We start from the raw sequence: 20,508 nt of genomic DNA on the forward strand, positions 1-20,508 counted from the left end.
CACCTCAGACAGAGCCCATTGAAAGTACCAAGCAAGAAAAAAGCAAACACAGTCAAGAGAGCATTACCAGGTGCCAGGATGGCAGAGCGGTCTAAGGCGTTGCGTTCAGGTCGCAGTCACCCCAGGAGGCGTGGGTTCGAATCCCACCTCAGACAGAGCCCATTGAAAGTACCAAGCAATAACAAAGCAAACACAGTCAAGAGAGCATTACCAGTTGCCAGGATGGCAGAGCGGTCTAAGGCGTTGCGTTCAGGTCGCAGTCTCCCCAGGAGGCGTGGGTTCGAATCCCACCTCAGACAGAGCCCATTGAAAGTACCAAGCAATAACAAAGCAAACACAGTCAAGAGAGAATTACCAGTTGTCAGGATGGCAGAGCGGTCTAAGGCGTTGCGTTCAGGTCGCATTCACCCCAGGAGGCGTGGGTTCGAATCCCACCTCAGACAGAGACCATTGAAAGTACCAAGCAATAACAAAGCAAACACAGTCAAGAGAGCATTACCAGCTGCCAGGATGGCAGTGTGTTCTAAGGCGTTGCGTTCAGGTAGCAGTCACCCCAGGAGGCGTGGGTTCGAAACCCACCTTAGACAGAGCCCATTGAAAGTACTAAGCAATAACAAAGTAAACAAAGTCAAGAGAGCATTACCAGTTGCCAGGATGGCAGAGCGGTCTCAGGCGTTGCGTTCAGGTCGCAGTCTCCCCAGGAGGCGTGGGTTCGAATCCCAAGAACAAAGCAAGCACATTCAAGAGAGCATTACCAGATGCCAGGATGGCAGAGTGGTCTAAGGCGTTGCGTTCAGGTCGCAGTCTTCCCAGGAGGCGTGGGTTCGAATCCCGCCTCAGACAGAGCCCATTGAAAGTACCAAGCAATAACAAAGCAAACACAGTCAAGAGAGAATTACCAGTTGCCTGGATGGCAGAGCGGTCTCAGGCGTTGCGTTCAGGTCGCAGTAACCCCAGGAGGCGTGGGTTCGAATCCCACTTCAGACAGAGCCCATTGAAAGTACCAAGCAATAACAAAGCAAACACAGTCAAGAGAGCATTACCAGCTGCCAGGATGGCAGTGTGTTCTAAGGCGTTGCGTTCAGGTAGCAGTCTCCCCAGGAGGCGTGGGTTCGAATCCCAAGAACATAGCAAGCACATTCAAGAGAGCATTACCAGATGCCAGGATGGCAGAGTGGTCTAAGGCGTTGCGTTCAGGTCGCAGTCTTCCCAGGAGGCGTGGGTTCGAATCCCGCCTCAGACAGAGCCCATTGAAAGTACCAAGCAATAACAAAGCAAACAAAGTCAAGAGAGCATTACCAGTTGCCAGGATGGCATAGAGTTCTAAGGCGTTGCGTTCAGGTCGCAGTCTCCCCAGGAGGCGTGGGTTCGAATCCCAAGAACAAAGGAAACACTATCAAGAGAGAGGTACCAGTTGCCAGGATGGCAGAGCGGTCTAAGGCGTTGCGTTCAGTTCGCAGTCTCCCCAGGAGGCGTGGGTTCGAATCCCACCTCAGACAGAGCCCATTGAAAGTACCAAGCAAGAAAAAAGCAAACACAGTCAAGAGAGAATTACCAGTTGCCAGGATGGCAGAGCGGTCTAAGGCGTTGCGTTCAGGTCGCAGTCTCCCCAGGAGGCGTGGGTTCGAATCCCACCTCAGACAGAGCCCATTGAAAGTACCAAGCAATAACAAAGCAAACACAGTCAAGAGAGCATTACCAGTTGCCAGGATGGCAGAGCGGTCTAAGGCGTTGCGTTCAGGTCGCAGTCTCCCCAGGAGGCGTGGGTTCGAATCCCACCTCAGACAGAGCCCATTGAAAGTACCAAGTGATAACAAAGCAAACAAAGTCAAGAGAGCATTACCAGTTGCCAGGATGGCAGAGCGGTCTAAGGCGTTGCGTTCAGGTCGCAGTCTCCCCAGGAGGCGTGGGTTCGAATCCCACCTCAGACAGAGCCCATTGAAAGTACCAAGCAATAACAAAGCAAACACAGTCAAGAGAGAATTACCAGTTGCCAGGATGGCAGAGCGGTCTAAGGCGTTGCGTTCAGGTCGCAGTCACCCCAGGAGGCGTGGGTTCGAATCCCACCTCAGACAGAGCCCATTGAAAGTACCAAGCAAGAAAAAAGCAAACACAGTCAAGAGAACATTACCAGTTGCCAGGATGGCAGAGCGGTCGAAGGCGTTGCATTCAGGTCGCAGTCACCCCAGGAGGCGTGGGTTCGAATCCCACCTCAGACAGAGCCCATTGAAAGTACCAAGCAAGAACAAAGCAAACACATTCAAGAGAGCATTACCAGATGCCAGGATGGCAGAGCGGTCTAAGGCGTTGCGTTCAGGTCGCAGTCTCCCCAGGAGGCGTGGGTTCGAATCCCACCTCAGACAGTGCCCATTGAAAGTACCAAGCAAGAACAAAGAAAACACATTCAAGAGAGCATTCCCAGATGCCAGGATGGCAGAGTGGTCTAAGGCGTTGCGTTCAGGTTGCAGTCTCCCCCAGGAGGCGTGGGTTCGAATCCCACCTCAGACAGAGCCCATTGAAAGTACCTAGCAAGAAAAAAGCAAACACAGTCAAGAGAGAGGTACCAGTTGCCAGGATAGCAGAGCGGTCTAAGGCGTTGCGTTCAGGTCGCAGTCTCCCCAGGAGGCGTGGGTTCGAATCCCACCTCACACAGAGCCCATTGAAAGTACCAAGCAATAACAAAGCAAACACAGTCAAGAGAGCATTACCAGGTGCCAGGATGGCAGAGCGGTCTAAGGCGTTGCGTTCAGGTCGGAGTCTCCCCAGGACGCAGGGGTTCGAATCCCACATCAGACAGAGCCCATTGAAAGTACCAAGCAAGAACAAAGCAAACACAGTCATAAGATCATTACGAGGTGCCAGGATGGCGGAGCGGTCTAAGGCGTTGCGTTCAGGACGCAGTCTCCCCAGGAGGCGTGGGTTCGAATCCCACCTCAGACAGAGCCCATTGAAAGTACCTAGCAAGAAAAAAGCAAACACAGTCAAGAGAGAGGTACCAGTTGCCAGGATGGCAGAGCGGTCTAAGGCGTTGCGTTCAGGTCGCAGTCTCCCCAGGAGGCGTGGGTTCGAATCCCACCTCAGACAGAGCCAATTGAAAGTACCAAGCAATAACAAAGCAAACACAGTCAAGAAAGCATTACGAGGTGCCAGGATGGCAGAGCGGTCTAAGGCGTTGCGTTCAGGTCGCAGTCTCCCCAGGACGCGTGGGTTGAATCCCACCTCAGACAGTGCCCATTGAAAGTACCAAGCAAGAACAAAGCAAACACAGTCAAGAGAGCATTACCAGGTGCCAGGATGGCAGAGCGGTCTAAGGCGTTGCGTTCAGGTCCCAGTCTCCCCAGGAGGCGTGGGTTCGAATCCCACCTCAGACAGAGCCCATTGAAAGTACCAAGCAAGAAAAAAGCAAACACAGTCAAGAGAGCATTACCAGGTGCCAGGATGGCAGAGCGGTCTAAGGCGTTGCGTTCAGGTCGCAGTCACCCCAGGAGGCGTGGGTTCGAATCCCACCTCAGACAGAGCCCATTGAAAGTACCAAGCAAGAACAAAGCAAACACAGTCAAGAGAGCATTACCAGCTGCCAGGATGGCAGAGCGGTCTAAGGCGTTGCGTTCAGGTCGCAGTAACCCCAGGAGGCGTGGGTTCGAATCCCACCTCAGACAGAGCCCATTGAAAGTACCAAGCAAGAACAAAGCAAACACATTCAAGAGAGCATTACTAGGTGCCAGGATGGCAGAGCGGTCTAAGGCGTTGCGTTCCGGTCGCAGTCTCCCCAGGAGGCGTGGGTTCGAATCCCACCTCAGACAGAGCCCATTGAAAAGAGAGCATTACCATGTGCCAGGATGGCAGAGCGGTCTAAGGCGTTGCGTTCAGGTCGCCGTAACCCCAGGAGGCGTGGGTTCGAATCCCACCTCAGACAGAGCCCATTGAAAGTACCAAGCAAGAAAAAAGCAAACACAGTCAAGAGAGAGGTACCAGTTGCCAGGATGGCAGAGCGGTCTAAGGCGTTGCGTTCAGGTCGCAGTCTCCCCAGGAGGCGTGGGTTCGAATCCCACTTCAGACAGTGCCCATTGAAAGTACCAAGCAAGAACAAAGCAAACACATTCAAGAGAGCATTCCCAGATGCCAGGATGGCAGAGTGGTCTAAGGCGTTGCGTTCAGGTTGCAGTCTCCCCAGGAGGCGTGGGTTCGAATCCCACCTCAGACAGAGCCCATTGAAAGTACCTAGCAAGAAAAAAGCAAACACAGTCAAGAGAGAGGTACCAGTTGCCAGGATGGCAGAGCGGTCTAAGGCGTTGCGTTCAGGTCGCAGTCTCCCCAGGAGGCGTGGGTTCGAATCCCACCTCAGACAGAGCCAATTGAAAGTACCAAGCAATAACAAAGCAAACACAGTCAAGAAAGCATTACGAGGTGCCAGGATGGCAGAGCGGTCTAAGGCGTTGCGTTCAGGTCGCAGTCTCCCCAGGACGCGTGGGTTGAATCCCACCTCAGACAGTGCCCATTGAAAGTACCAAGCAAGAACAAAGCAAACACAGTCAAGAGAGCATTACCAGGTGCCAGGATGGCAGAGCGGTCTAAGGCGTTGCGTTCAGGTCCCAGTCTCCCCAGGAGGCGTGGGTTCGAATCCCACCTCAGACAGAGCCCATTGAAAGTACCAAGCAAGAAAAAAGCAAACACAGTCAAGAGAGCATTACCAGGTACCAGGATGGCAGAGCGGTCTAAGGCGTTGCGTTCAGGTCGCAGTCACCCCAGGAGGCGTGGGTTCGAATCCCACCTCAGACAGAGCCCATTGAAAGTACCAAGCAAGAACAAAGCAAACACAGTCAAGAGAGCATTACCAGCTGCCAGGATGGCAGAGCGGTCTAAGGCGTTGCGTTCAGGTCGCAGTAACCCCAGGAGGCGTGGGTTCGAATCCCACCTCAGACAGAGCCCATTGAAAGTACCAAGCAAGAACAAAGCAAACACATTCAAGAGAGCATTACTAGGTGCCAGGATGGCAGAGCGGTCTAAGGCGTTGCGTTCCGGTCGCAGTCTCCCCAGGAGGCGTGGGTTCGAATCCCACCTCAGACAGAGCCCATTGAAAAGAGAGCATTACCAGGTGCCAGGATGGCAGAGCGGTCTAAGGCGTTGCGTTCAGGTCGCAGTAACCCCAGGAGGCGTGGGTTCGAATCCCACCTCAGACAGAGCCCATTGAAAGTACCAAGCAAGAACAAAGCAAACACATTCAAGAGAGCATTACTAGGTGCCAGGATGGCAGAGCGGTCTAAGGCGTTGCGTTCAGGTCGCAGTCTCCCCAGGAGGCGTGGGTTCGAATCCCACCTCAGACAGAGCCCATTGAAAAGAGAGCATTACCAGGTGCCAGGATGGCAGAGCGGTCTAAGGCGTTGCGTTCAGGTCGCAGTCACCCCAGGAGGCGTGGGTTCGAATCCCACCTCAGACAGAGCCCATTGAAAGTACCAAGCAAGAACAAAGCAAACACAGTCAAGAGAGCATTACCAGGTGCCAGGATGGCAGAGCGGTCTAAGGCGTTGCGTTCAGGTCGCAGTCTCCCCAGGAGGCGTGGGTTCGAATCCCGCCTCAGACAGTGCCCATTGAAAGTACCAAGCAAGAACAAAGCAAACACAGTCAAGAGAGCATTACCAGGTGCCAGGATGGCAGTGTGTTCTAAGGCGTTGCGTTCAGGTCGCAGTCACCCCAGGAGGCGTGGGTTCGAATCCCACCTCAGACAGAGCCCATTGAAAGTACCAAGCAAGAACAAAGCAAACACAGTCAAGAGAGCATTACCAGTTGCCAGGATGGCAGAGCGGTCTAAGGCGTTGCGTTCAGGTCGCAGTAACCCCAGGAGGCGTGGGTTCGAATCCCACCTCAGACAGAGCCCATTGAAAGTAACAAGCAAGAAAAAAGCAAACACAGTCAAGAGAGCATTACCAGTTGCCAGGATGGCAGAGCGGTCTAAGGCGTTGCGTTCAGGTCGCAGTCTCCCCAGGAGGCGTGGGTTCGAATCCCAACTCAGACAGAGCCCATTGAAAGTACCAAGCAAGAACAAAGCAAACACAGTCAAGAGAGCATTACCAGGTGCCAGGATGGCAGAGCGGTCTAAGGCGTTGCGTTCAGGTCGCAGTCTCCCCAGGAGGCGTGGGTTCGAATCCCACCTCAGACAGTGCCCCTTGAAAGTACCAAGCAAGAACAAAGCAAACACATTCAAGAGAGTATTACCAGGTGCCAGGATGGCAGAGCGGTCTAAGGTGTTGCGTTCAGGTCGCAGTCTCCCCAGGAGGCGTGGGTTCGAATCCCACCTCAGACAGAGCCCATTGAATGTACCAAGCAAGAAAAAAGCAAACACAGTCAAGAGAGCATTACCAGGTGCCAGGATGGCAGAGCGGTCTAAGGCGTTGCGTTCAGGTCGCAGTCTCCCCAGGAGGCATGGGTTCGAATCCCACCTCAGACAGAGCCCATTGAAAAGAGAGCATTACCAGGTGCCAGGATGGCAGAGTGGTCTAAGGCGTTGGGTTCAGGTCGCAGTCTCCCCAGGAGGCGTGGGTTCGAATCCCACCTCAGACAGAGCCCATTGAAAGTACCAAGCAAGAAGAAAGCAAACACATTCAAGAGAGTATTACCAGGTGCCAGGATGGCAGAGCGGTCTAAGGTGTTGCGTTCAAGTCGCAGTCTCCCCAGGAGGCGTGGGTTCGAATCCCACCTCAGACAGAGCCCATTGAAAGTACCAAGCAAGAACAAAGCAAACACAGTAAAGAGAGCATTACCAGGTGCCAGGATGGCAGAGCGGTCTAAGGCGTTGCGTTCAGGTTGCAGTAACCCCAGGAGGCGTGGGTTCGAATCCCACCTCAGACAGAGCCCATTAAAATTACCAAGCAAGAACAAAATAAACACAGTCATAAGAGCATTACCAGGTGCCAGGATGGCAGTGCGGTCTAAGGCGTTGCGTTCAGGTCGCAGTTTCCCCAGGAGGCGTGGGTTCGAATCCCACCTCAGACAGAGCCCATTGAAAGTACCAAGCAATAACAAAGCAAACACAGTCAAGAGAGCATTACCAGTTGCCAGGATGGCAGAGCGGTCTAAGGCGTTGCGTTCAGGTCGCAGTCTCCCCAGGAGGCGTGGGTTCGAATCCCACCTCAGACAGAGCCCATTGAAAGTACCAAGTGATAACAAAGCAAACAAAGTCAAGAGAACATTACCAGTTGCCAGGATGGCAGAGCGGTCTAAGGCGTTGCGTTCAGGTCGCAGTCTCCCCAGGAGGCGTGGGTTCGAATCCCACCTCAGACAGAGCCCATTGAAAGTACCAAGCAATAACAAAGCAAACACAGTCAAGAGAGAATTACCAGTTGCCAGGATGGCAGAGCGGTCTAAGGTGTTGCGTTCAGGTCGCAGTCACCCCAGGAGGCGTGGGTTCGAATCCCACCTCAGACAGAGCCCATTGAAAGTACCAAGCAAGAAAAAAGCAAACACAGTCAAGAGAGCATTACCAGTTGCCAGGATGGCAGAGCGGTCTAAGGCGTTGCATTCAGGTCGCAGTCTCCCCAGGAGGCGTGGGTTCGAATCCCACCTCAGACAGAGCCCATTGAAAGTACCAAGCAAGAACAAAGCAAACACATTCAAGAGAGCATTACCAGATGCCAGGATGGCAGAGCGGTCTAAGGCGTTGCGTTCAGGTCGCAGTCTCCCCAGGAGGCGTGGGTTCGAATCCCACCTCAGACAGTGCCCATTGAAAGTACCAAGCAAGAACAAAGCAAACACATTCAAGAGAGCATTCCCAGATGCCAGGATGGCAGAGTGGTCTAAGGCGTTGCGTTCAGGTTGCAGTCTCCCCCAGGAGGCGTGGGTTCGAATCCCACCTCAGACAGAGCCCATTGAAAGTACCTAGCAAGAAAAAAGCAAACACAGTCAAGAGAGAGGTACCAGTTGCCAGGATGGCAGAGCGGTCTAAGGCGTTGCGTTCAGGTCGCAGTCTCCCCAGGAGGCGTGGGTTCGAATCCCACCTCACACAGAGCCCATTGAAAGTACCAAGCAATAACAAAGCAAACACAGTCAAGAGAGCATTACCAGGTGCCAGGATGGCAGAGCGGTCTAAGGCGTTGCGTTCAGGTCGGAGTCTCCCCAGGACGCAGGGGTTCGAATCCCACATCAGACAGAGCCCATTGAAAGTACCAAGCAAGAACAAAGCAAACACAGTCATAAGATCATTACGAGGTGCCAGGATGGCGGAGCGGTCTAAGGCGTTGCGTTCAGGACGCAGTCTCCCCAGGACGCGTGGGTTGAATCCCACCTCAGACAGTGCCCATTGAAGGTACCAAGCAAGAACAAAGCAAACACAGTCAAGAGAGCATTACCAGTTGCCAGGATTGCGGAGCGGTCTAAGGCGTTGCGTTCAGGTCGCAGTCTCCCCAGGAGGCGTGGGTTCGAATCCCACCTCAGACAGAGCCCATTGAAAGTACCAAGCAATAACAAAGGAAACACGGTCAAGAGAGCATTACCAGTTGCCAGGATGACAGAGCGGTCTAAGGCGTTGCGTTCAGGTCGCAGTCACCCCAGGATGCGTGGGTTCGAATCCCACCTCAGACAGAGCCCATTGAAAGTACCAAGCAAGAACAAAGCAAACACATTCAAGAGAGCATTACCAGATGCCAGGATGGAAGAGCGGTCTAAGGCGTTGCGTTCAGGTCTCAGTCTCCCCAGGAGGCGTGGGTTCGAATCCCAAGAACAAAGCAAGCACATTCAAGAGAGCATTACCAGATGCCAGGATGGCAGAGTGGTCTAAGGCGTTGCGTTCAGGTCGCAGTCTTCCCAGGAGGCGTGGGTTCGAATCCCGCCTCAGACAGAGCCCATTGAAAGTACCAAGCAATAACAAAGCAAACACAGTCAAGAGAGAATTACCAGTTGCCTGGATGGCAGAGCGGTCTCAGGCGTTGCGTTCAGGTCGCAGTAACCCCAGGAGGCGTGGGTTCGAATCCCACTTCAGACAGAGCCCATTGAAAGTACCAAGCAATAACAAAGCAAACACAGTCAAGAGAGCATTACCAGCTGCCAGGATGGCAGTGTGTTCTAAGGCGTTGCGTTCAGGTAGCAGTCTCCCCAGGAGGCGTGGGTTCGAATCCCAAGAACATAGCAAGCACATTCAAGAGAGCATTACCAGATGCCAGGATGGCAGAGTGGTCTAAGGCGTTGCGTTCAGGTCGCAGTCTTCCCAGGAGGCGTGGGTTCGAATCCCAAGAACAAAGGAAACACAATCAAGAGAGAGGTACCAGTTGCCAGGATGGCAGAGCGGTCTAAGGCGTTGCGTTCAGTTCGCAGTCTCCCCAGGAGGCGTGGGTTCGAATCCCACCTCAGACAGAGCCCATTGAAAGTACCAAGCAAGAAAAAAGCAAACACAGTCAAGAGAGCATTACCAGTTGCCAGGATGGCATAGAGTTCTAAGGCGTTGCGTTCAGGTCGCAGTCTCCCCAGGAGGCGTGGGTTCGAATCCCAAGAACAAAGGAAACACAATCAAGAGAGAGGTACCAGTTGCCAGGATGGCAGAGCGGTCTAAGGCGTTGCGTTCAGTTCGCAGTCTCCCCAGGAGGCGTGGGTTCGAATCCCACCTCAGACAGAGCCCATTGAAAGTACCAAGCAAGAAAAAAGCAAACACAGTCAAGAGAGAATTACCAGTTGCCAGGATGGCAGAGCGGTCTAAGGCGTTGCGTTCAGGTCGCAGTCTCCCCAGGAGGCGTGGGTTCGAATCCCACCTCAGACAGAGCCCATTGAAAGTACCAAGCAATAACAAAGCAAACACAGTCAAGAGAGCATTACCAGTTGCCAGGATGGCAGAGCGGTCTAAGGCGTTGCGTTCAGGTCGCAGTCTCCCCAGGAGGCGTGGGTTCGAATCCCACCTCAGACAGAGCCCATTGAAAGTACCAAGTGATAACAAAGCAAACAAAGTCAAGAGAGCATTACCAGTTGCCAGGATGGCAGAGCGGTCTAAGGCGTTGCGTTCAGGTCGCAGTCTCCCCAGGAGGCGTGGGTTCGAATCCCACCTCAGACAGAGCCCATTGAAAGTACCAAGCAATAACAAAGCAAACACAGTCAAGAGAGAATTACCAGTTGCCAGGATGGCAGAGCGGTCTAAGGCGTTGCGTTCAGGTCGCAGTCACCCCAGGAGGCGTGGGTTCGAATCCCACCTCAGACAGAGCCCATTGAAAGTACCAAGCAAGAAAAAAGCAAACACAGTCAAGAGAGCATTACCAGTTGCCAGGATGGCAGAGCGGTCGAAGGCGTTGCATTCAGGTCGCAGTCACCCCAGGAGGCGTGGGTTCGAATCCCACCTCAGACAGAGCCCATTGAAAGTACCAAGCAAGAACAAAGCAAACACATTCAAGAGAGCATTACCAGATGCCAGGATGGCAGAGCGGTCTAAGGCGTTGCGTTCAGGTCGCAGTCTCCCCAGGAGGCGTGGGTTCGAATCCCACCTCAGACAGTGCCCATTGAAAGTACCAAGCAAGAACAAAGAAAACACATTCAAGAGAGCATTCCCAGATGCCAGGATGGCAGAGTGGTCTAAGGCGTTGCGTTCAGGTTGCAGTCTCCCCCAGGAGGCGTGGGTTCGAATCCCACCTCAGACAGAGCCCATTGAAAGTACCTAGCAAGAAAAAAGCAAACACAGTCAAGAGAGAGGTACCAGTTGCCAGGATAGCAGAGCGGTCTAAGGCGTTGCGTTCAGGTCGCAGTCTCCCCAGGAGGCGTGGGTTCGAATCCCACCTCACACAGAGCCCATTGAAAGTACCAAGCAATAACAAAGCAAACACAGTCAAGAGAGCATTACCAGGTGCCAGGATGGCAGAGCGGTCTAAGGCGTTGCGTTCAGGTCGGAGTCTCCCCAGGACGCAGGGGTTCGAATCCCACATCAGACAGAGCCCATTGAAAGTACCAAGCAAGAACAAAGCAAACACAGTCATAAGATCATTACGAGGTGCCAGGATGGCGGAGCGGTCTAAGGCGTTGCGTTCAGGACGCAGTCTTCCCAGGACGCGTGGGTTGAATCCCACCTCAGACAGTGCCCATTGAAGGTACCAAGCAAGAACAAAGCAAACACAGTCAAGAGAGCATTACCAGTTGCCAGGATTGCGGAGCGGTCTAAGGCGTTGCGTTCAGGTCGCAGTCTCCCCAGGAGGCGTGGGTTCGAATCCCACCTCAGACAGAGCCCATTGAAAGTACCAAGCAATAACAAAGGAAACACGGTCAAGAGAGCATTACCAGTTGCCAGGATGACAGAGCGGTCTAAGGCGTTGCGTTCAGGTCGCAGTCACCCCAGGAGGCGTGGGTTCGAATCCCACCTCAGACAGAGCCCATTGAAAGTACCAAGCAAGAACAAAGCAAACACATTCAAGAGAGCATTACCAGATGCCAGGATGGAAGAGCGGTCTAAGGCGTTGCGTTCAGGTCGCAGTCTCCCCAGGAGGCGTGGGTTCGAATCCCACCTCAGACAGTGCCCATTGAAAGTACCAAGCAAGAACAAAGCAAACACATTCAAGAGAGCATTCCCAGATGCCAGGATGGCAGAGTGGTCTAAGGCGTTGCGTTCAGGTTGCAGTCTCCCCAGGAGGCGTGGGTTCGAATCCCACCTCAGACAGAGCCCATTGAAAGTACCTAGCAAGAAAAAAGCAAACACAGTCAAGAGAGAGGTACCAGTTGCCAGGATGGCAGAGCGGTCTAAGGCGTTGCGTTCAGGTTGCAGTCTCCCCAGGAGGCGTGGGTTCGAATCCCACCTCAGACAGAGCCAATTGAAAGTACCAAGCAATAACAAAGCAAACACAGTCAAGAAAGCATTACGAGGTGCCAGGATGGCAGAGCGGTCTAAGGCGTTGCGTTCAGGTCGCAGTCTCCCCAGGACGCGTGGGTTGAATCCCACCTCAGACAGTGCCCATTGAAAGTACCAAGCAAGAACAAAGCAAACACAGTCAAGAGAGCATTACCAGGTGCCAGGATGGCAGAGCGGTCTAAGGCGTTGCGTTCAGGTCCCAGTCTCCCCAGGAGGCGTGGGTTCGAATCCCACCTCAGACAGAGCCCATTGAAAGTACCGCACAAGAAAAAAGCAAACACAGTCAAGAGAGCATTACCAGGTGCCAGGATGGCAGAGCGGTCTAAGGCGTTGCGTTCAGGTCGCAGTCACCCCAGGAGGCGTGGGTTCGAATCCCACCTCAGACAGAGCCCATTGAAAGTACCAAGCAAGAACAAAGCAAACACAGTCAAGAGAGCATTACCAGCTGCCAGGATGGCAGAGCGGTCTAAGGCGTTGCGTTCAGGTCGCAGTCTCCCCAGGAGGCGTGGGTTCGAATCCCACCTCAGACAGAGCCCATTGAAAGTACCAAGCAATAACAAAGCAAACACAGTCAAGAGAGCATTACCAGTTGCCAGGATGGCAGAGCGGTCTAAGGCGTTGCGTTCAGGTCGCAGTCTCCCCAGGAGGCGTGGGTTCGAATCCCACCTCAGACAGAGCCCATTGAAAGTACCAAGTGATAACAAAGCAAACAAAGTCAAGAGAGCATTACCAGTTGCCAGGATGGCAGAGCGGTCTAAGGCGTTGCGTTCAGGTCGCAGTCTCCCCAGGAGGCGTGGGTTCGAATCCCACCTCAGACAGTGCCCATTGAAAGTACCAAGCAAGAACAAAGAAAACACATTCAAGAGAGCATTCCCAGATGCCAGGATGGCAGAGTGGTCTAAGGCGTTGCGTTCAGGTTGCAGTCTCCCCCAGGAGGCGTGGGTTCGAATCCCACCTCAGACAGAGCCCATTGAAAGTACCTAGCAAGAAAAAAGCAAACACAGTCAAGAGAGAGGTACCAGTTGCCAGGATAGCAGAGCGGTCTAAGGCGTTGCGTTCAGGTCGCAGTCTCCCCAGGAGGCGTGGGTTCGAATCCCACCTCACACAGAGCCCATTGAAAGTACCAAGCAATAACAAAGCAAACACAGTCAAGAGAGCATTACCAGGTGCCAGGATGGCAGAGCGGTCTAAGGCGTTGCGTTCAGGTCGGAGTCTCCCCAGGACGCAGGGGTTCGAATCCCACATCAGACAGAGCCCATTGAAAGTACCAAGCAAGAACAAAGCAAACACAGTCATAAGATCATTACGAGGTGCCAGGATGGCGGAGCGGTCTAAGGCGTTGCGTTCAGGACGCAGTCTTCCCAGGACGCGTGGGTTGAATCCCACCTCAGACAGTGCCCATTGAAGGTACCAAGCAAGAACAAAGCAAACACAGTCAAGAGAGCATTACCAGTTGCCAGGATTGCGGAGCGGTCTAAGGCGTTGCGTTCAGGTCGCAGTCTCCCCAGGAGGCGTGGGTTCGAATCCCACCTCAGACAGAGCCCATTGAAAGTACCAAGCAATAACAAAGGAAACACGGTCAAGAGAGCATTACCAGTTGCCAGGATGACAGAGCGGTCTAAGGCGTTGCGTTCAGGTCGCAGTCACCCCAGGAGGCGTGGGTTCGAATCCCACCTCAGACAGAGCCCGTTGAAAGTACCAAGCAAGAACAAAGCAAACACATTCAAGAGAGCATTACCAGATGCCAGGATGGAAGAGCGGTCTAAGGCGTTGCGTTCAGGTCGCAGTCTCCCCAGGAGGCGTGGGTTCGAATCCCACCTCAGACAGTGCCCATTGAAAGTACCAAGCAAGAACAAAGCAAACACATTCAAGAGAGCATTCCCAGATGCCAGGATGGCAGAGTGGTCTAAGGCGTTGCGTTCAGGTTGCAGTCTCCCCAGGAGGCGTGGGTTCGAATCCCACCTCAGACAGAGCCCATTGAAAGTACCTAGCAAGAAAAAAGCAAACACAGTCAAGAGAGAGGTACCAGTTGCCAGGATGGCAGAGCGGTCTAAGGCGTTGCGTTCAGGTTGCAGTCTCCCCAGGAGGCGTGGGTTCGAATCCCACCTCAGACAGAGCCAATTGAAAGTACCAAGCAATAACAAAGCAAACACAGTCAAGAAAGCATTACGAGGTGCCAGGATGGCAGAGCGGTCTAAGGCGTTGCGTTCAGGTCGCAGTCTCCCCAGGACGCGTGGGTTGAATCCCACCTCAGACAGTGCCCATTGAAAGTACCAAGCAAGAACAAAGCAAACACAGTCAAGAGAGCATTACCAGGTGCCAGGATGGCAGAGCGGTCTAAGGCGTTGCGTTCAGGTCCCAGTCTCCCCAGGAGGCGTGGGTTCGAATCCCACCTCAGACAGAGCCCATTGAAAGTACCGCACAAGAAAAAAGCAAACACAGTCAAGAGAGCATTACCAGGTGCCAGGATGGCAGAGCGGTCTAAGGCGTTGCGTTCAGGTCGCAGTCACCCCAGGAGGCGTGGGTTCGAATCCCACCTCAGACAGAGCCCATTGAAAGTACCAAGCAAGAACAAAGCAAACACAGTCAAGAGAGCATTACCAGCTGCCAGGATGGCAGAGCGGTCTAAGGCGTTGCGTTCAGGTCGCAGTAACCCCAGGAGGCGTGGGTTCGAATCCCACCTCAGACAGAGCCCATTGAAAGTACCAAGCAAGAACAAAGCAAACACATTCAAGAGAGCATTACTAGGTGCCAGGATGGCAGAGCGGTCTAAGGCGTTGCGTTCCGGTCGCAGTCTCCCCAGGAGGCGTGGGTTCGAATCCCACTTCAGACAGAGCCCATTGAAAAGAGAGCATTACCAGGTGCCAGGATGGCAGAGCGGTCTAAGGCGTTGCGTTCAGGTCGCAGTAACCCCAGGAGGCGTGGGTTCGAATCCCACCTCAGACAGAGCCCATTGAAAGTACCAAGCAAGAACAAAGCAAACACATTCAAGAGAGCATTACTAGGTGCCAGGATGGCAGAGCGGTCTAAGGCGTTGCGTTCAGGTCGCAGTCTCCCCAGGAGGCGTGGGTTCGAATCCCACCTCAGACAGAGCCCATTGAAAAGAGAGCATTACCAGGTGCCAGGATGGCAGAGCGGTCTAAGGCGTTGCGTTCAGGTCGCAGTCACCCCAGGAGGCGTGGGTTCGAATCCCACCTCAGACAGAGCCCATTGAAAGTACCAAGCAAGAACAAAGCAAACACAGTCAAGAGAGCATTACCAGGTGCCAGGATGGCAGAGCGGTCTAAGGCGTTGCGTTCAGGTCGCAGTCTCCCCAGGAGGCGTGGGTTCGAATCCCGCCTCAGACAGTGCCCATTGAAAGTACCAAGCAAGAACAAAGCAAACACAGTCAAGAGAGCATTACCAGGTGCCAGGATGGCAGTGTGTTCTAAGGCGTTGCGTTCAGGTCGCAGTCACCCCAGGAGGCGTGGGTTCGAATCCCACCTCAGACAGAGCCCATTGAAAGTACCAAGCAAGAACAAAGCAAACACAGTCAAGAGAGCATTACCAGTTGCCAGGATGGCAGAGCGGTCTAAGGCGTTGCGTTCAGGTCGCAGTAACCCCAGGAGGCGTGGGTTCGAATCCCACCTCAGACAGAGCCCATTGAAAGTAACAAGCAAGAAAAAATCAAACACAGTCAAGAGAGCATTACCAGTTGCCAGGATGGCAGAGCGGTCTAAGGCGTTGCGTTCAGGTCGCAGTCTCCCCAGGAGGCGTGGGTTCGAATCCCAACTCAGACAGAGCCCATTGAAAGTACCAAGCAAGAACAAAGCAAACACAGTCAAGAGAGCATTACCAGGTGCCAGGATGGCAGAGCGGTCTAAGGCGTTGCGTTCAGGTCGCAGTCTCCCCAGGAGGCATGGGTTCGAATCCCACCTCAGACAGAGCCCATTGAAAAGAGAGCATTACCAGGTGCCAGGATGGCAGAGTGGTCTAAGGCGTTGGGTTCAGGTCGCAGTCTCCCCAGGAGGCGTGGGTTCGAATCCCAACTCAGACAGAGCCCATTGAAAGTACCAAGCAAGAACAAAGCAAACACAGTCAAGAGAGCATTACCAGGTGCCAGGATGGCAGAGCGGTCTAAGGCGTTGCGTTCAGGTCCCAGTCTCCCCAGGAGGCGTGGGTTCGAATCCCACCTCAGACAGAGCCCATTGAAAGTACCAAGCAAGAAGAAAGCAAACACATTCAAGAGAGTATTACCAGGTGCCAGGATGGCAGAGCGGTCTAAGGTGTTGCGTTCAAGTCGCAGTCTCCCCAGGAGGCGTGGGTTCGAATCCCACCTCAGACAGAGCCCATTGAAAGTACCAAGCAAGAACAAAGCAAACACAGTAAAGAGAGCATTACCAGGTGCCAGGATGGCAGAGCGGTCTAAGGCGTTGCGTTCAGGTTGCAGTAACCCCAGGAGGCGTGGGTTCGAATCCCACCTCAGACAGAGCCCATTAAAATTACCAAGCAAGAACAAAATAAACACAGTCATAAGAGCATTACCAGGTGCCAGGATGGCAGTGCGGTCTAAGGCGTTGCGTTCAGGTCGCAGTTTCCCCAGGAGGCGTGGGTTCGAATCCCACCTCAGACAGAGCCCATTGAAAGTACCAAGCAATAACAAAGCAAACACAGTCAAGAGAGCATTACCAGTTGCCAGGATGGCAGAGCGGTCTAAGGCGTTGCGTTCAGGTCGCAGTCTCCCCAGGAGGCGTGGGTTCGAATCCCACCTCAGACAGAGCCCATTGAAAGTACCAAGTGATAACAAAGCAAACAAAGTCAAGAGAACATTACCAGTTGCCAGGATGGCAGAGAGGTCTAAGGCGTTGCGTTCAGGTCGCAGTCTCCCCAGGAGGCGTGGGTTCGAATCCCACCTCAGACAGAGCCCATTGAAAGTACCAAGCAATAACAAAGCAAACACAGTCAAGAGAGAATTACCAGTTGCCAGGATGGCAGAGCGGTCTAAGGCGTTGCGTTCAGGTCGCAGTCACCCCAGGAGGCGTGGGTTCGAATCCCACCTCAGACAGAGCCCATTGAAAGTACCAAGCAAGAAAAAAGCAAACACAGTCAAGAGAGCATTACCAGTTGCCAGGATGGCAGAGCGGTCTAAGGCGTTGCATTCAGGTCGCAGTCACCCCAGGAGGCGTGGGTTCGAATCCCACCTCAGACAGAGCCCATTGAAAGTACCAAGCAAGAACAAAGCAAACACATTCAAGAGAGCATTACCAGATGCCAGGATGGCAGAGCGGTCTAAGGCGTTGCGTTCAGGTCGCAGTCTCCCCAGGAGGCGTGGGTTCGAATCCCACCTCAGACAGTGCCCATTGAAAGTACCAAGCAAGAACAAAGCAAACACATTCAAGAGAGCATTCCCAGTTGCCAGGATGGCAGAGCGGTCTAAGGCGTTGCGTTCAGGTTGCAGTCTCCCCAGGAGGCGTGGGTTCGAATCCCACCTCAGACAGAGCCAATTGAAAGTACCAAGCAATAACAAAGCAAACACAGTCAAGAAAGCATTACGAGGTGCCAGGATGGCAGAGCGGTCTAAGGCGTTGCGTTCAGGTCGCAGTCTCCCCAGGACGCGTGGGTTGAATCCCACCTCAGACAGTGCCCATTGAAAGTACCAAGCAAGAACAAAGCAAACACAGTCAAGAGAGCATTACCAGGTGCCAGGATGGCAGAGCGGTCTAAGGCGTTGCGTTCAGGTCCCAGTCTCCCCAGGAGGCGTGGGTTCGAATCCCACCTCAGACAGAGCCCATTGAAAGTACCGCACAAGAAAAAAGCAAACACAGTCAAGAGAGCATTACCAGGTGCCAGGATGGCAGAGCGGTCTAAGGCGTTGCGTTCAGGTCGCAGTCACCCCAGGAGGCGTGGGTTCGAATCCCACCTCAGACAGAGCCCATTGAAAGTACCAAGCAAGAACAAAGCAAACACAGTCAAGAGAGCATTACCAGCTGCCAGGATGGCAGAGCGGTCTAAGGCGTTGCGTTCAGGTCGCAGTAACCCCAGGAGGCGTGGGTTCGAATCCCACCTCAGACAGAGCCCATTGAAAGTACCAAGCAAGAACAAAGCAAACACATTCAAGAGAGCATTACTAGGTGCCAGGATGGCAGAGCGGTCTAAGGCGTTGCGTTCCGGTCGCAGTCTCCCCAGGAGGCGTGGGTTCGAATCCCACTTCAGACAGAGCCCATTGAAAAGAGAGCATTACCAGGTGCCAGGATGGCAGAGCGGTCTAAGGCGTTGCGTTCAGGTCGCAGTAACCCCAGGAGGCGTGGGTTCGAATCCCACCTCAGACAGAGCCCATTGAAAGTACCAAGCAAGAACAAAGCAAACACATTCAAGAGAGCATTACTAGGTGCCAGGATGGCAGAGCGGTCTAAGGCGTTGCGTTCAGGTCGCAGTCTCCCCAGGAGGCGTGGGTTCGAATCCCACCTCAGACAGAGCCCATTGAAAAGAGAGCATTACCAGGTGCCAGGATGGCAGAGCGGTCTAAGGCGTTGCGTTCAGGTCGCAGTCACCCCAGGAGGCGTGGGTTCGAATCCCACCTCAGACAGAGCCCATTGAAAGTACCAAGCAAGAACAAAGCAAACACAGTCAAGAGAGCATTACCAGGTGCCAGGATGGCAGAGCGGTCTAAGGCGTTGCGTTCAGGTCGCAGTCTCCCCAGGAGGCGTGGGTTCGAATCCCGCCTCAGACAGTGCCCATTGAAAGTACCAAGCAAGAACAAAGCAAACACAGTCAAGAGAGCATTACCAGGTGCCAGGATGGCAGTGTGTTCTAAGGCGTTGCGTTCAGGTCGCAGTCACCCCAGGAGGCGTGGGTTCGAATCCCACCTCAGACAGAGCCCATTGAAAGTACCAAGCAAGAACAAAGCAAACACAGTCAAGAGAGCATTACCAGTTGCCAGGATGGCAGAGCGGTCTAAGGCGTTGCGTTCAGGTCGCAGTAACCCCAGGAGGCGTGGGTTCGAATCCCACCTCAGACAGAGCCCATTGAAAGTAACAAGCAAGAAAAAATCAAACACAGTCAAGAGAGCATTACCAGTTGCCAGGATGGCAGAGCGGTCTAAGGCGTTGCGTTCAGGTCGCAGTCTCCCCAGGAGGCGTGGGTTCGAATCCCAACTCAGACAGAGCCCATTGAAAGTACCAAGCAAGAACAAAGCAAACACAGTCAAGAGAGCATTACCAGGTGCCAGGATGGCAGAGCGGTCTAAGGCGTTGCGTTCAGGTCGCAGTCTCCCCAGGAGGCATGGGTTCGAATCCCACCTCAGACAGAGCCCATTGAAAAGAGAGCATTACCAGGTGCCAGGATGGCAGAGTGGTCTAAGGCGTTGGGTTCAGGTCGCAGTCTCCCCAGGAGGCGTGGGTTCGAATCCCAACTCAGACAGAGCCCATTGAAAGTACCAAGCAAGAACAAAGCAAACACAGTCAAGAGAGCATTACCAGGTGCCAGGATGGCAGAGCGGTCTAAGGCGTTGCGTTCAGGTCCCAGTCTCCCCAGGAGGCGTGGGTTCGAATCCCACCTCAGACAGAGCCCATTGAAAGTACCAAGCAAGAAGAAAGCAAACACATTCAAGAGAGTATTACCAGGTGCCAGGATGGCAGAGCGGTCTAAGGTGTTGCGTTCAAGTCGCAGTCTCCCCAGGAGGCGTGGGTTCGAATCCCACCTCAGACAGAGCCCATTGAAAGTACCAAGCAAGAACAAAGCAAACACAGTAAAGAGAGCATTACCAGGTGCCAGGATGGCAGAGCGGTCTAAGGCGTTGCGTTCAGGTTGCAGTAACCCCAGGAGGCGTGGGTTCGAATCCCACCTCAGACAGAGCCCATTAAAATTACCAAGCAAGAACAAAATAAACACAGTCATAAGAGCATTACCAGGTGCCAGGATGGCAGTGCGGTCTAAGGCGTTGCGTTCAGGTCGCAGTTTCCCCAGGAGGCGTGGGTTCGAATCCCACCTCAGACAGAGCCCATTGAAAGTACCAAGCAATAACAAAGCAAACACAGTCAAGAGAGCATTACCAGTTGCCAGGATGGCAGAGCGGTCTAAGGCGTTGCGTTCAGGTCGCAGTCTCCCCAGGAGGCGTGGGTTCGAATCCCACCTCAGACAGAGCCCATTGAAAGTACCAAGTGATAACAAAGCAAACAAAGTCAAGAGAACATTACCAGTTGCCAGGATGGCAGAGAGGTCTAAGGCGTTGCGTTCAGGTCGCAGTCTCCCCAGGAGGCGTGGGTTCGAATCCCACCTCAGACAGAGCCCATTGAAAGTACCAAGCAATAACAAAGCAAACACAGTCAAGAGAGAATTACCAGTTGCCAGGATGGCAGAGCGGTCTAAGGCGTTGCGTTCAGGTCGCAGTCACCCCAGGAGGCGTGGGTTCGAATCCCACCTCAGACAGAGCCCATTGAAAGTACCAAGCAAGAAAAAAGCAAACACAGTCAAGAGAGCATTACCAGTTGCCAGGATGGCAGAGCGGTCTAAGGCGTTGCATTCAGGTCGCAGTCACCCCAGGAGGCGTGGGTTCGAATCCCACCTCAGACAGAGCCCATTGAAAGTACCAAGCAAGAACAAAGCAAACACATTCAAGAGAGCATTACCAGATGCCAGGATGGCAGAGCGGTCTAAGGCGTTGCGTTCAGGTCGCAGTCTCCCCAGGAGGCGTGGGTTCGAATCCCACCTCAGACAGTGCCCATTGA

At 53.5% G+C, this 20,508-nt stretch overlaps 2 non-coding genes across 2 annotated transcripts; both read left to right on the forward strand.

Moving 5' to 3' along the window:
* Positions 1-14,553: 14,553 nt before the first annotated feature.
* trnar-ccg (transfer RNA arginine (anticodon CCG)) lies at positions 14,554-14,636 on the forward strand. The gene has a single exon. It is a non-coding gene; the product is annotated as a tRNA-Arg (tRNA).
* Positions 14,637-17,915: 3,279 nt separating this feature from the next.
* Positions 17,916-17,998, forward strand: trnar-ccg (transfer RNA arginine (anticodon CCG)). The gene has a single exon. It is a non-coding gene; the product is annotated as a tRNA-Arg (tRNA).
* Positions 17,999-20,508: the final 2,510 nt, after the last annotated feature.

The sequence above is a fragment of the Idiotropiscis lumnitzeri genome, unplaced genomic scaffold (genome assembly GCF_059441095.1).
Source record: "Idiotropiscis lumnitzeri isolate Australia: NSW breed Sydney's pygmy pipehorse unplaced genomic scaffold, RoL_Ilum_1.0 HiC_scaffold_209, whole genome shotgun sequence".
Lineage (NCBI taxonomy): Eukaryota > Metazoa > Chordata > Actinopteri > Syngnathiformes > Syngnathidae > Idiotropiscis > Idiotropiscis lumnitzeri.